Raw genomic sequence first — 14,076 nt, 5'->3', positions numbered from 1 at the left:
GGACGAGCCCGGGCGGGCGGGGCGCCCCTCCCGCCCCTCTTCCTCTTCCTCGCCCTCCCCCTCTCTCGCCTGCTCTTCTTCCCCCTCCCCTCCCCTCCCCTCCCTCCCTCCCCTCTTCCTCCTCCACTCCCTCCCTCCCTCCCTCCCCCTCTTCTTCTCTCCCACCTGCTCTCCCTCCTCTTCTTCTTTCTCCTCTCCCTCCCCTCCCCTCCCCCCTCCTCTCCTTCTCCCTCCTCCTCCTCTCCCCCCTTTTCTTCCTCTCTTCCTGTTCTCCCTCCTCTTCTTCCCCCTTCCCCCTCTACCTCTTCTCCCTCCCTCCCTCCCCTCCTCCCCCTCTTCTTCTCTCCCACCTGCTCTCCCTCCTCTTCCTCTTTCTCCTCTCCCTCTCCCTCTCCCTCCCCTCCCCCTTCCCCTCTTCTCCCTCCCCTCCCCCTTCCCCTCTTCTCCCTCCTCTTCTTCTCCCTCCCTCCCCTCCTCCCCCTCTTCTTCTCTCCCACCTGCTCTCCCTCCTCTTCTTCTTTCTCCTCTCCCTCTCCCTCCCCTCCCCCTTCCCCTCTTCTCCCTCCTCTCCTTCTCCCTCCTCTCCCTCCTCCTCCTCTCCCCCTCTTCTTCCTCTCTTCCTGTTCTCCCTCCTCTTCTCCCCCCTTCCCCTTCCCCCTCTTCCTCTTCTCTCTCCTCCTTTTCTCCCTCTCCCTCCCCCGCCTCCTCTTCTTCCCCCTCTTCCTCTTCTTCCTCCTCTCCTCCTCCTGCCTCTTCTTTTTCCTCCCCTCCCTCTCCCTCCCCCTGGCACTTACTCCCAAAGAAGCATGCAAGGGATCAGGGTGGTGTGTGCAAACCTGCAGGACAGTGAGCCCCGTGCAGTCCACCAGCTTCCACAGGCATGCACAGGGGAGCCCACTCTCTGTGGCTTACTCCCAAGCAAGGGCGTGTGTGGCGTGGTTGGATTCCCTGGGGCTTGTTTCCTCCCAAGCCAGCCTGCATGGGATTGGGACCCCAGGGCTGCCTCCCCTACACCCCTGAGTTCCTGTGGGACTTACTTCTGAGTAAGCGGGCAAGGGTGGGCTCTGGCCTTCATCAAGCTGCTAAAAATTGGATGCAGGTACCGGCCCACCCTGCACACACAGGGCTTAGCAATGGGTCAGGAAGGATGGATGGATGGATGGATGGACAGAGGCCAAAGCGTCAAGGCCAGAAGGCGCCATTTCCGGCCATACTCAGAGTACACCCATTGAAGTGAATGGGGCTTAAGTTAGTCATGCCTAACTTAAGCCCCATTCATTAACGTGAATCTAAAGTCCTTTGACCATCCACGCTGCCATGGGCACACACGAATTGTGGCCCTGTTGGGCCCCATCTCTCCAACCGGGGGGGGGGGGGCGGAATGAGCGTTAAAATGGCACACGCGGCTGAGCATCAGCAATGCGTGCGGAGGTAAAAAATACTGACTTCACATATCTGGGCTCTGAGGTGGCCGCAACTGACCAGGAAAAGCATCTTGACCCTGTGGCGGGCAGCTGGACAAAAGCAAGATCCTGGGCTAGAGACCATTAGGAAAAGAGTCAAACAAATTGCCCTTAGTCAAATCTATGGTGCAACCACACTTGGAATACTGCATCCAGTTCTGGTCACTGCACCTCAAAAAGGATGTTGTAGAGCTGGAAAGAGGGCAGAGAAGGGCGGCCCCACTGATCAAGGGGCTGGAGCATCTCCCCTATGAGGGAAGGCTGGAACAGCTGGGCTTGTTAAGCTCGGTGGGGGGGGGGGAGGTTAAGGGGTGTACAGAATTGGGTGTACATCATGACAAAGGTGTACAGAATTATGCACGGTGTGGAGAATGTGGATAGGGAGACATTTTTCTCCCTCTCTCGTAATGCTAGAACCCATGGGCGCATGGAGCCTCACGTCAAACTTAGGATGAAAAACCCTCGCATGAACTTCGAACCCATGGGAGAAGGCTGGATTAGACCCCTTCTTCCTGACAGGCTAGTTTTCGACAGGAATGGATTTAAAAACGACGACGGGGGCATGGCTGTTGGAGACTGACCATGGGGACAGATGGGAATGGGATGCACAGCGCCGGCTTTCCACGACTGGAAAGAGACTCCCCCCCCCTTCCCCAGCAATGCCTCCCATGCTAATGGGTTCTCCAGCGCTGCGGGTCTCAAACCAGGGCCTCTGGCCGCAATGGCTGCGTGTGGAAGCAGGGATCTGCTGGCTTGATCTGGGCTGGGGTGCCTCCGTTGCAGGCGGCTGGCGGGCGGTATTGCAGCCCAGCTGGGACCCGAAGTCTCAAGGGGCCAAAAGAGGCCCTCTGAGGTCCCGTAAAAGCTGCTGATTCCAGTCTGGCTGGCCAAGTTAAGCTACCTGTCCGCCTCCGGAGACCAACATGACTCTCCACTATGGCCAAACTAGGAGAGTCGTGGCAGACCTGGACGCATCCCCCGTCTCCTTCAATTTCTTTACATGCTGCTGTGAGCTTTCCCCTGCCCTTGGATGGTGACTGGCATGTGCGTATGTGTCAGAGAAGAGGGGTTAGCCCTCCACCTGTGTAATCCCCCCAATTTTAATCCCCATTCCCCCCTCCCAGTTTTAACCCCCAGCCTGATATTCCTATCATTGGTTTTTAAAATTTTAGTATGACATTTATAGGCCACCTTTTTCCCTCTTGCAAGGAGCCCAAGGCGGCTTGCATTATCCTCCTCCCCTCCATTTTTTCCTCACAACAACCCTGTGAGGTAGGTTAGGCTGAGAGTCAGTGACTGGCCCAAAGTCACCCAGTCAGCTTCATGGCCTGAATGGGGGCTACAACCTGGGTGTCCTGAGTCCCGGTCCAAGACTCTAACCACTACACTGCACTGGTTGCATAAGTCGTCCTCAGTGGGGCAAATAGCAGTCAGTATTTGGTGGGGGGTGGGAGGATTTACAGGGAGGGTAAATTTACAGGGAGGGGCTCAGTGGTAGAGCCCCTGCTTTGCATCCAGAAAGTCCCAGGTTTGATCCCTGAAATCTCCTGGTAAGGCTAGGAAAGAATCCTGCCAGAAACCCTGGAGAGCCGCTGCTGCCAGTCAGTGCTGACAATATTGGCTAGATGGTCCAAGGGTCTGATGGCGTATGGCAGCTTCCTATATTCCTACTGGGATAACTACATGGGGAAAGAAGCTAAGCCTCAATCCTAGTACTATGGTACTGATCTGATTAAAATCCTCCCCAATATTGGATCTCCACTGGTTTGTGTAGTTTGGTCCCAAGCAGCAGCAATGTTGCATCCAGTAAAGGTTCTCCAGGTATTTTGTGGTCCTGTGATGTTAACATAAGAAGAGCCCTGCTGGATTCGAACAAGGGTCCATCTAGTCCAGCATTCTGTTCACACAGTGCCAACCAGCTGTCGACTGGGAACCCACAAGCAGGGCATGAGCACAGCAGCACCATCCTGCCCATGTTCCCCAGCAACTGTTGTACATAGGCTCACTGCCTCTGGTACTGGGGGTAGCACACAGCCATCAAGACTAGTAGCCACTGATAGCCTTTTCCTCCAGGAATTTCTCCAACCCCTTTTTAAAGCCATCTGTCCTGAGTCTCCCACCAATCAGCTTCATAGGATGACTCCAGGTTCTAGTATTTTGAGAGAGGGAGAACAATGTCTCCGATGTTGCATTGCTACCAAGGAGGAGAGAGAGTCCTTCTTTGCATCCCAGCCCTGACCCTTCACATGGGTCTGTTGTGACTAGGGAGGTGTGAATCGGGAAAACTCGAGCTTGCTGAAGTTCTTTGAATTCCATCTCAAAGCTCGTTCTGATTCGAGTCCATATCAGATTGCGAGTTTTGTTATTTTCTTTCTGCATGAAAATCCATGCGTATTTTCGTGCATATTTTTCCAAATGCACACATCAGCTGTGCACATCTTTAAAATGTACACATTCGTCTCCCATTGATTAAAGCGTATTTATGTGCATTCTTCAAAAGTATGCATTTTTATGCACATTTTTCAAATGTACGCATGCCGTCGAATGCATTTTGTTTGGTCTGCAAATCACACTGCAAGCTCGGAAATGCATAGACTTTGACTGCAGATCGTGTCTGAGTCCATGTTCCGTCCGGAAGGTGCAAACTGGGTAAATTCTGATAAAAAACAAACTGAAACAAATTTCTCATACATCCCTAGTTGCAACCCTGCACGGTAACAGTAGCCACACACTTCAGAGAAATGTGGAGGCCTCATAACTCAGGACCACTCCAAGTCCTTTGGGACGCAACAGATTTGCAGGCAATATTACCCAGCTAATAGGCTCTGCTGACCTTTTCATTGGTGACATTTGCACAATCTGCCTTGAGACATAGTGGTGGACATATGGGGGGGGGGCTGGGTTGGATTAGTCAGCAGGCAGAGATGTAAAACTGTTTACAGGCCCTCATTTTCTTTTTGACAAAAAAAATGCAATCCATTTAATTGGCTGTGAACCAATTAAAGAGTTGTTAAGATAATGAGTTGCCTGCCTTTTAACTGATTCAGCTTAAAATAAATTTGCACGTTAACTTCACCCCCCACCCCCAAATTGGTGTCTTTTTAGGTGAAGTCACAGTTAAAAAACGTCACCTGCTGGTTTCCATGTCATGCAATAAGTACGCCTAAATACATGTATATCACTGAACATTCCTCCCGCTTGTCTCCTGCCTTCAGTCCCTCCACTTCCTCTGTGGTATATCTTGTATCTAATTTTAGATTGGAAACTCCTTGGGGCAGTAAGCTGTCCTCTTGCACTCTGTAAAGCGTCATGCAGATGTGTGTGTGTATTAAAGCCACCATCATGTTGAAAGGAAAGGTCTTTTACATTTTGCTTTTCATTCCCAATGACAGTAACACGCCAGAAACTATGAGAGAAGTGTGCTCCAGCAATTAAAATGGACTGCCATCGAGTTATGCTCCAATCTGCCTTGGAAGCAGACAGAGCAATCCTGACCTCCAGATCTGCTTGCTGGCATGGGGGCGAAGGCACCCCTCCACCGGCAGACAGGAGCTCCACTGGATCTGGTGTGTCTGCCCAGAGGCCCCAGTTACACCCATGGAGAACTCCGGGGGTGTAAATCTACCACTGGCAGTAGAACCCAAAACAGGGCATTCCAGGGGCTGACTGGATCAACAACAAGGCCAACAAGAATTCCTTAAATATATCAGAAGCAAAAAACCAGCTAGGGAGGCAGTTGGACCACTGGATGACAGTGGGGTTAAAGGAGTACTGCAGGAGGATAAGGAGATTGCAGAGAAGCTGAATGAATTCTTTTCATCCGTCTTCACTGCAGAAGATATACGACAGATACCTGTGCCTGAACTGATGTTTTCAGGAAGGGAGTCTGAGGAACTGAGGCAAATAGCGGCGACAGACGATGAAGTTCTCAACCCTACTGATAAACTGAAAGCAAATATATCACCGGGCTCAGATGGTATCCATCCTAGAGTTCTCAAATAACCCAAATATGAAGTTACTGATCTTCTAACTAAAATATGCAACATGTCCCTAAGATCAGCCTCTATACTAGAGGACTGGAAGATGGCCAATGTAACACCAATTTTCAAAAAGGGTTCCAGGGGGGGATTGGGGAAATTACAGGCCGCTTAGCTTAACCTCTGTTCTGGGTAAATTGGTTGAAGGCATTATTAAAGATAAAATTAGTAGTATAGAAGGTCAAGCCCTGCTGAAAAAGAATCATCACGGCTTCCGCAAAGGTAAGTCCTGTCTCACTAACAATTTAGAGTTCTTCAAGAGTGTCAATAAACATTTAGACAGGGGTGATCCAGTAGACACTGTTCACTTGGACTTCCAAAAGGCTTTTGACAAAGTCCTTCACCAAAGACTCCTGAGCAAATTTAGCAGTCATGGAATAAAAGAACAGGTCCTCCCATGGGTCAGTAACTGGTTAAAGAACAGAAAGCAGAGAGTAGGAATAAATGGTAAATTTTCCCAATGGAGGGAAGTAAAGAGTGGGGTCCCACAGGGATCTGTATTAGGACCAATGCTTTTCAACCTGTTCATAAATGATCTGGAATTAGGAGCAAGCAGTGAGGTGGCCAAGTTTGCAGATGACACCAAATTATTTAGGGTGGTTAAAACACAAAGGGATTGTGAAGAGTTCCAAAAGGATCTCTCCAAACTGGGAGAACGGGCATCTAAATGGCAAATGTGGTTCAATGTAAGCAAGTGTAAAGTGGGCAAAAAATCCCAACTTCAAGGGATCCCAACCTGATGGGATCTGAGCTAGTGGTGACCGACCAGGAAAGAGATCTTGGGGTTGTGGTGGACAGCTCAATGAAGTTGTCAACCCAGTGTACGGCCGCTGTAAAAAAGGCAAACTCCATGTTAGGCATAATTAGAAAAGGAATTGAGAATAAAATTGCCAATATCCTACTGCCCCGATATAAATTTATGGTGTGGACACACTTGGGAATACTGTGTCCAGTTCTGGTCATCACACCTAAAAAGAGATATTGTAGAGCTGGAAAAAGTGCAGAAAAGGGCAACTAAAATGACCAAGGGGCTGGAGCATCTTCCCTATGAGGGAAGGGTACAACAGCTGGGCTTGTTTAGGTTGGAAAAAAGGAGGGTCAGGGGAGACATGATAGAGGTGTACAAAATTATGCCTGGTGCGGAGAATGTGGATAGGGAGACATTTTTCTCCCTCTCAGAATACTAGAACCTGGGGTAATCATGAAGCTGATTGGTGGGAGATTCAGGACAGATAAAAGAAAGTCCATTTTCACGCAGTGCATCCTGCTACCACAGGATGTAGTGATGGCCACCAATTTGGATGGCTTTAAAAGGGGGTTGGGCAAATGCCTGGAGGACAAGGCTATCAATGGCTACTAGTCTTGATGGCTCTGTGCTACCTCCAGTACCAGAGGCAGTGAGACTATGTACACCAGTTGCTGGGGAACATGGGTGAGAGGGTGCTGTTGCACTCATGCCCTGCTTGTGAGTTCTTGGTTGACAGCTGTTTGGCCACTGTGTGAACACAACACTGGACTAGATAGACACTTGGTCTGATCCAGCATGGCTCTTCTTATGTTCTTAAAGCCTATCACTTGGTCCAAAAAGTTATTTGAGTAATGAACAGGTGTGAGACTGTATTATTCCAAGTCAAAAGTGTGCTTAGAGTTTTAGCTTATCAATTAATGAGCAAAAAATACTGTGTAAGGTATACACATCAAAAGGCTGGATATACAGATCTCTAGGAAAATTTATAGACTTAAGTTTAATTGGCAAGTTTGGAGTGAAGAGTTATCTTCTCAAAGGTATAATGCAAAATTGATCATGTCTAGCCTGAAAAGTGTACGTGTAAGCCTTTCATGTATGTTAGAATTTTTAAAGAATGTTTAATAACCATGAGATTATTAAGACTGTGACCCTTTATTTATGGGAAAGGAGATATTAGTTATGAGATAATTTATTATAAATATGTGCTGATTTTATAATGCTCACCGGGCCTGTGTACCTGTCAGCTGAACAGTGTATTCAGTATTGAATAGGGAACTTAGTACTTAGAATGAGATCTCTCCTTTTTAAGCTGTCACGATCTAAGGATCTTTAGCAGTGCTCTGTTTAACAACATAAATATTTGTATGTCATTATATGCACAATATAGTTTACTGAGATGCTATAGGTATATTTCTAATAAAAATGAAAAATGGATCAAAAACATTTTCCTTTACTAATCCTTGTTAGTACAAAACCTTAGATTGCAACGCACAAAACAATCTTAGGTGCATGCTTTGTTTAGAAGCATTTTAGTCCTCTATGGGGGGGGGGGGGGAGAAACAGGCAGCTAAACGCTCCCAAAGCACAGAACTATAGATAGCTCAAACAAAGACAAAACTTTACACCAGGCACCGGATTGTACTGTTGGTGCCAGTTTAGCCTTGCCCGGGGGTGGGGGCGTTCCAGAGCCTGGCTGCCCCTGCAGAAAAGGTTTTGTAAATACACAACACACCTCTGCTAAAGAGGGTACCCGGAAAGGGTCTCTGTAGGAGATCTTAAGACATGGGCAGACTGGTATGGAAAAGGGTGCTCCTTTGGGGATTTGGGTCCCAAGCTGTGTGGGGCTTTTTAAGGTGCACCAGCACCTTAAAATTGGGTCCAGAAGCAAATAGACAGCCAACGTAATTCAGAATAGGTGTAATATGAATAACTCCGGCTGAACTGGTCAACGGAACGGGGAGAGAAGTAGCTCAATGGAAAACACAGAACAACCGAGTCTTTTTCCCCCCGGGGGGGGGGGTATTTTAAATTCTTCTCTCTCTCTTTCTCTCTCTGCTGCCTCTGAAACACCTGAAGTCCTGATGAGCTTTCTCCGTTCCAGCTCAGCTCCTGTTTCCGCTGGAATCCCCTGCAGTGAAGTCATAATCCTCCGTCTGTGACACAGGAGCCATCACTGTGAATGGGATTATGACATTCTTAATACTGATTGTCCTGGCATAGCAGGGTCATGGAGGAGAAACAGCACCACCCACCTCGGCTATTCAAAATATGTGATTTGGGCTTGAAAGCATACTATTAACCCTCTTCTTGCATATGCACAATATCCCTATTTACCATTGACAGTCCTTGAAAAATCATTGTCTTCTCCCCACCCCTTGTTATTTTGGGGATCCCTTGTTATCATTTTGTTAGTGTGAGTTGTTAGATGGGTCGTTCTCCTGGCTTCGGCCTCCTCCCTATGGCATCTCTAGATGGAAAGGCTTTTTTGGGGGGAGAGGGTTGTAACTCATCTCTAGTGAGCACGCATCCAGATACAAGCGCATAAACAGTCCCCATGGAGTGGTCCGCCCAGGGACGCTTGAGTATTTCCTTTGTTTTGCATGCTGAAGTACCTGATTCGTACCTCTTGGACGAATGTGAATTTGAGGACTCAGTTATCCTTCAGATTGTACATTCCTCTGGATTTTGCAGCCCAGTTTTTGGCTCAAAAATGTAGCAAAATATGTATTTGTGGGGAAATATGTTTAGAAGTTCACATCTTGTGTGAAAAAAAAATGTTTTAAAAAAGCACATCTAAATATGTAAATAAGCATTTTTATGTAGCTTGATTTTTTTTATCGGCGCCAGGTGAAGACCTTTTTATTTCCCCAGCATTTTAGCCTTCTAGTCTTTTAATTCTGCTGTTTTAAATCAGTATTTTAAACCTCTGCATTGCTACTAGGTTTTATTCTGGTTGTACTTTTTTATATTGTAGTTTTAAGGTTTTATATTTTGTATTGTTTTACGCTGTACCTTGAGGTTTTAATTTTTGTGAACCATCCAGGGAGCTTCGGCTATGGGGCAGTATAGAAATGTAATAAATAAAATAAAGAATGCAGAAGCAGAACGGATGTATGAACAAACACATGAAAAACTGACACAGTTCAGAAATAGATGGATCTGTCCTCCTCTAACCTGCCATTTCCCATCCCGAAGATGCTGAGGGATATTTTGAACAGTTGGTAACACACTGTAGGGTTGTTATAGTTTCCTAGTGTATCTTTAATCCAAAAGTTAAATCGGGGGAGGACAGGCTATTGTAGAAGAACATGAACATTGGATGGAAGGGAATCTTTGGCATTGTGCAGCGAAGGTGGGGTCCGGGATCCCTGGCATAATAATTGGGGCATTATAAGTCTCTCCGCATTTCCATCTGGGAAACGTAGGAGGGTGTGCGTGCGTCTGTGTGTTTTGTGTCTGCACTCTGCATCATTAGGCCCACAGCATTGTACACACTGCTGTTTCCAAGTGCACGTCCAGACATCTGTTATGTATGGGGTAAAGGACTTATGCTCAAATAACCCCTACCAGATGCTGTTTTCTTCTGTGTGCACAGCCTAAGTAATAATACAAGCCCCAAATGGCTGGTCGTTAGACAACCAGGAAGGGTTGGTGGCTCTCGGAGTGGCTGGTAGGAAATTTCTTCAGGATCAGCTGTTGCAAGAGGACATTGGGCAACCCCAGAAAAATCCAAAATCCAGGCTGTGTTCAAATCCAGAGTGGCAGGAAAAAGGGGTGACAGGTAGAAAAGTGGAAGCCGAAGAGGGAGCCAGAAAAGACCTGGATGCAGAGTAGGCAAAGAAGAAGCAAGGAGTTGCACTGGGGATTAGAGAAATCCAGCTAGACAAGCGAGGTAAAATGAGGGTCTTTTCCCAGGCATTTGGCAGCACTGAATGAGTTTGAACCGGTCCTGGATGTGTCTTTAGTTGTGATTGACAGTTCAACGTCATTTTTAGTTTTATGTTGTTTGTGTATATTGTCTGTGTGTTTTGATGTAAATGGCTTTTAAACTTTTTATATTGTATTTAATGTTTTACCTTCTGTAAACCACCCAACTTCAGCAAAGGAGATCGTTACCTTGTCATGGTGCTGGAGCTTGAGCACCTCAATGACTCCATGAGCTAAACCGTGAAGGGACACCCAAGACGGGAAGGTCATGGCAGAGAGGTCAGACTAAATACGATCCCTGGGGAAGGTAACGGCAACCCACCCCTGTATTCTTGCCATGAAAACTAAATGGATCAGTACAACCAGAGATACGTCGGTATACCATCAGAAGATGGGACTCCCAGGTCGGAAGATGGTCAAAATGCTACTGGGGAGGAACAGAGGATAAGTTCAACTAGCCCCAGATGTGATGACGCAGCTAGCTCAAAGCCGAAATGACGGCTAGCGGCCGACGGTGCTGGTGCTGAACGACGAATCCGATGTTCTAAAGATCAGCGCGCCATAGGAACCTGGAATGTAAGATCTATGAGGCAGGGCAAATTGGATGTGGTTATTGGGGAGATGTTATGGGCAAAAGGAAGAGGGGCTGACCAAGGGCAAGATGGATGGATGATATTCTGGAGGTGACGGACTCGACCTTGGGGGAGCTGGGGGTGGCAACGGCCGACAGGAAGCTCTGGCGTGGGCTGGTCCATGACGTCACGAAGAGTCGGAAGCGACTGAGTGAATAAACAACAACAAAACCACCCAGAGAGCTTCGGCTATGGGGCGGTATAGAAATGTAATAAATAATAATAGTAACAAAGGTCAGGGCAAGACAGGCTTCTTTACTGCACAGCCAAAAAATCCTTGTGTATGAGGCCACCATATTTTAACCCAATGGGACTTGTAGGAAGGGCTCTTGGCAGTGCCCTATCCCTGCATTACGTTGAAGATGAGTGGAGAGAAAAATAAAAGGATGTGGAAAAGCTGATCTCAGGTATGACACTGGGCTTCTACCCAGGTCCGAGACCTAAGACTCTCAATAGTGGTTAATAATAATAATAATAATAATTTATAGAACATCATCAGTGTGCATGACACCTTACAAATCACAAGAGTTTGAGTCCCTGCCCCCAGGAGCTTGCAATCTAAAAATGAGGAGCCAAGATACAGCCAAAGGAACAGCATGTAAACAGAGGCAGGGGTAAACAGTGGAAATAATCAGTTATTTAAAGTCTATGTGTTTAGGCTTACAGCGCAACCCTACGTGTATTTACTCAGAACCCAGCTCCGCTGCGTTCAATGGGGCTTACTCAGATAGCACAGAAGAGTACAGGCAGATAGCACAGAATTGCAGGGATGGCGTCAGGAAGGCTAAAGCTGAGAATGAGCTGAGGTTAGCGAGGGATGCTAAAAACAACAAAAAGGCTTTCTTCAGCTACGGGCATAGTAAAAGGCAGAGGAAAGAAATGGTGGTTCAGCTATTAAATAAGGATGGCAAAACGATAACAGATGACAAAGAAAAGGCAGAGGTGCTCAATTCCTACTTTGGCTCAGTCTTCTCCCAAAAGAGGGTCTATGAGCCCCCTGGCAAAGGCGAAGTACAGGCTGAAGGGGCAGGATTGCAGCTTGAGATCGATAGGCATATGGTCAAGGAACACCTAATGACTTTGAATGAGTTCAAATCTCCAGGGCCAGATGAACTGCATCCTAGAGTAATAAAGGAACTGGCAGAAGAACTCTCAGAACTGCTGTCTATTCTCTTTGAGAAATCATGGAGGACGGGGGAAGTGCCAGATGACTGGAGGAGGGCTAACGTTGTCCCTATCTTCAAAAAGGGTAAAAAGGAGGAACCTGGGAACTACAGACCAGTCAGTCTGACATCAATCCCTGGGAAAATTCTGGAGCAGATGATAAAGGAATCCATCTGGAAGCACCTTGACAACAATGCCGTGATTACTCGAAGCCAACATGGATTTGTCAAAAACAAGTCCTGCCAGACAAATCTGATCTCATTTTTTGATCAAGTAACCTCCCTTGTAGACCGTGGGAATGCTGTAGACATCATATACCTCGACTTCAGCAAAGCTTTCGACAAAGTGCCCCATGATATCCTGATGAGCAAACTAGCTCAAAGTGGCCTAGATGAAACAACGATCCGGTGGATCCACAGCTGGCTACAGAATCGGACTCAAAGAGTGCTTATCAATGGGACCTTCTCAAACTGGGGAGAGGTAACAAGTGGGGTACCGCAGGGCTCAGTCCTGGGCCCAGTGCTCTTCAACATTTTTATGAATGACTTGGAGGAGGAGGTGCAGGGAATGCTGATCACATTTGCAGATGACACAAAATTGGGCGGGATAGCTAAGACTTTGGAAGACAGAAACAAAATTCAAAGTGATCTGGATAGACTGGAGCGCTGGGCAGAAAACAACAGAATGAACTTTAATAGGGATAAAGGCCAAGTTCTGCACCTAGGAAAAAGAAACCAAATGCACAGTTACAAGATGGGGGATACGTGGCTCAACCACACTACAAGTGAGAAGGATCTTGAAATTGTTGTCGATCACAAGCTGAATATGAGCCAACAATGTGATGTGGCTGCAAAAAAGGCAAATGCTATTTTGGGCTGCATTCATAGAAGCATCGCTTCCAAATCCTGGGAAGTACTAGTTCCCCTCTACTCAGCACTGGTTAGGCCTCATCTGGAGTACTGTGTCCAGTTCTGGGCACCACACTTCTAAGAAGGACACAGACAAACTGGAGAAGGTTCAGAGGAGGGCAACAAAGATGATTAGGGGACTGGAAACAAAGCCCTATGAAGAGAGACTGAAAGAACTGGGCCTGTTTAGCCTTGAGAAGAGAAGACTGAGGGGAGATATGATAGCACTCTTCAAGTACTTGAAAGGTTGTCACAGAGAAGAAGGCCAGGATCTCTTCTTGATCATCCCAGAGTGCAGGACACGGAATAATGGGCTCAAGTGACAGGAAGCCAGATTCCGGCTGAACATCAGGAAAAACTTCCTGACTGTAAGAGCAATACGACAATGGAACCAATTACCTGGGGAGGTGGTGGGCTCTCCCACACTGGAGGCCTTCAAGACGAGGCTGGACAGCCATCTGTCAGGGATGCTCTGACTCGGGTTCCTGCATTGAGCAGGGGGTTGGACTCGATGGCCTTGTAGGCCCCTTCCAACCCTACTATTCTACGATTCTATGATACTCCCTAGTAAGTGTATTTAGGGTTGCAGTTTTAATGACCATAGGGCAGCCTTCCTTAACCCTGGTCCCTCCAGTTCTTTTGGCCTACAACTCCCATCACCTTTGGCCACTGGCTGTACTAGTGGAGGCTGATGGGTGTCAGGACCCAGGTTGGGGAAGGCATAAGGCCTAGAGGATTGTTTCAGCGGATTTACAGTAAAGATGCATTTTGAGGCAGGGCTTAAGGAGGTGAGAGGTGATGTTCTGGATTTCTGGTTTTAAGATTCAGCAAGAGGAAAAGGAGAGAGCTTTGTGAAGAAGCAGGAGACCTTCAGACAGCCGAGGGTGGTGGAGCTGGAGGGGCGAAGGTAGGGCAATGCAGCGATGTGTCGTCAGTGTCAGGAGAGCCCTGGTGGCCTCTTTCAGTCTACTCCAATAGCCAACTCAAGACACAGACGAAAGGATCCTTTTCAAGGCTTTAATCCTCTTACAACTTAATGACTCTTTCAGATGCTAAGCACCAGAGACTAAGCAATGAACAGCAGAATAGCCTATGCTCCAGGTAGGCAGTTGGTCCCCGTTTGAAGGAGAACCACTTGAAGACCCTGAACTTATGGGCTAGGGAGAGATCCTCCCTCTTTCCCTTGGGTCCACGGAA

Source organism: Heloderma suspectum, chromosome 15, assembly GCF_057233095.1.
Source record: "Heloderma suspectum isolate Gila_16-S chromosome 15, 16-S_ref, whole genome shotgun sequence".
NCBI classification, from domain to species: Eukaryota; Metazoa; Chordata; class Lepidosauria; order Squamata; family Helodermatidae; genus Heloderma; species Heloderma suspectum.
The sequence above is the reverse complement of the archived record's forward strand: the minus strand, read 5'-3'. Positions refer to the sequence as shown.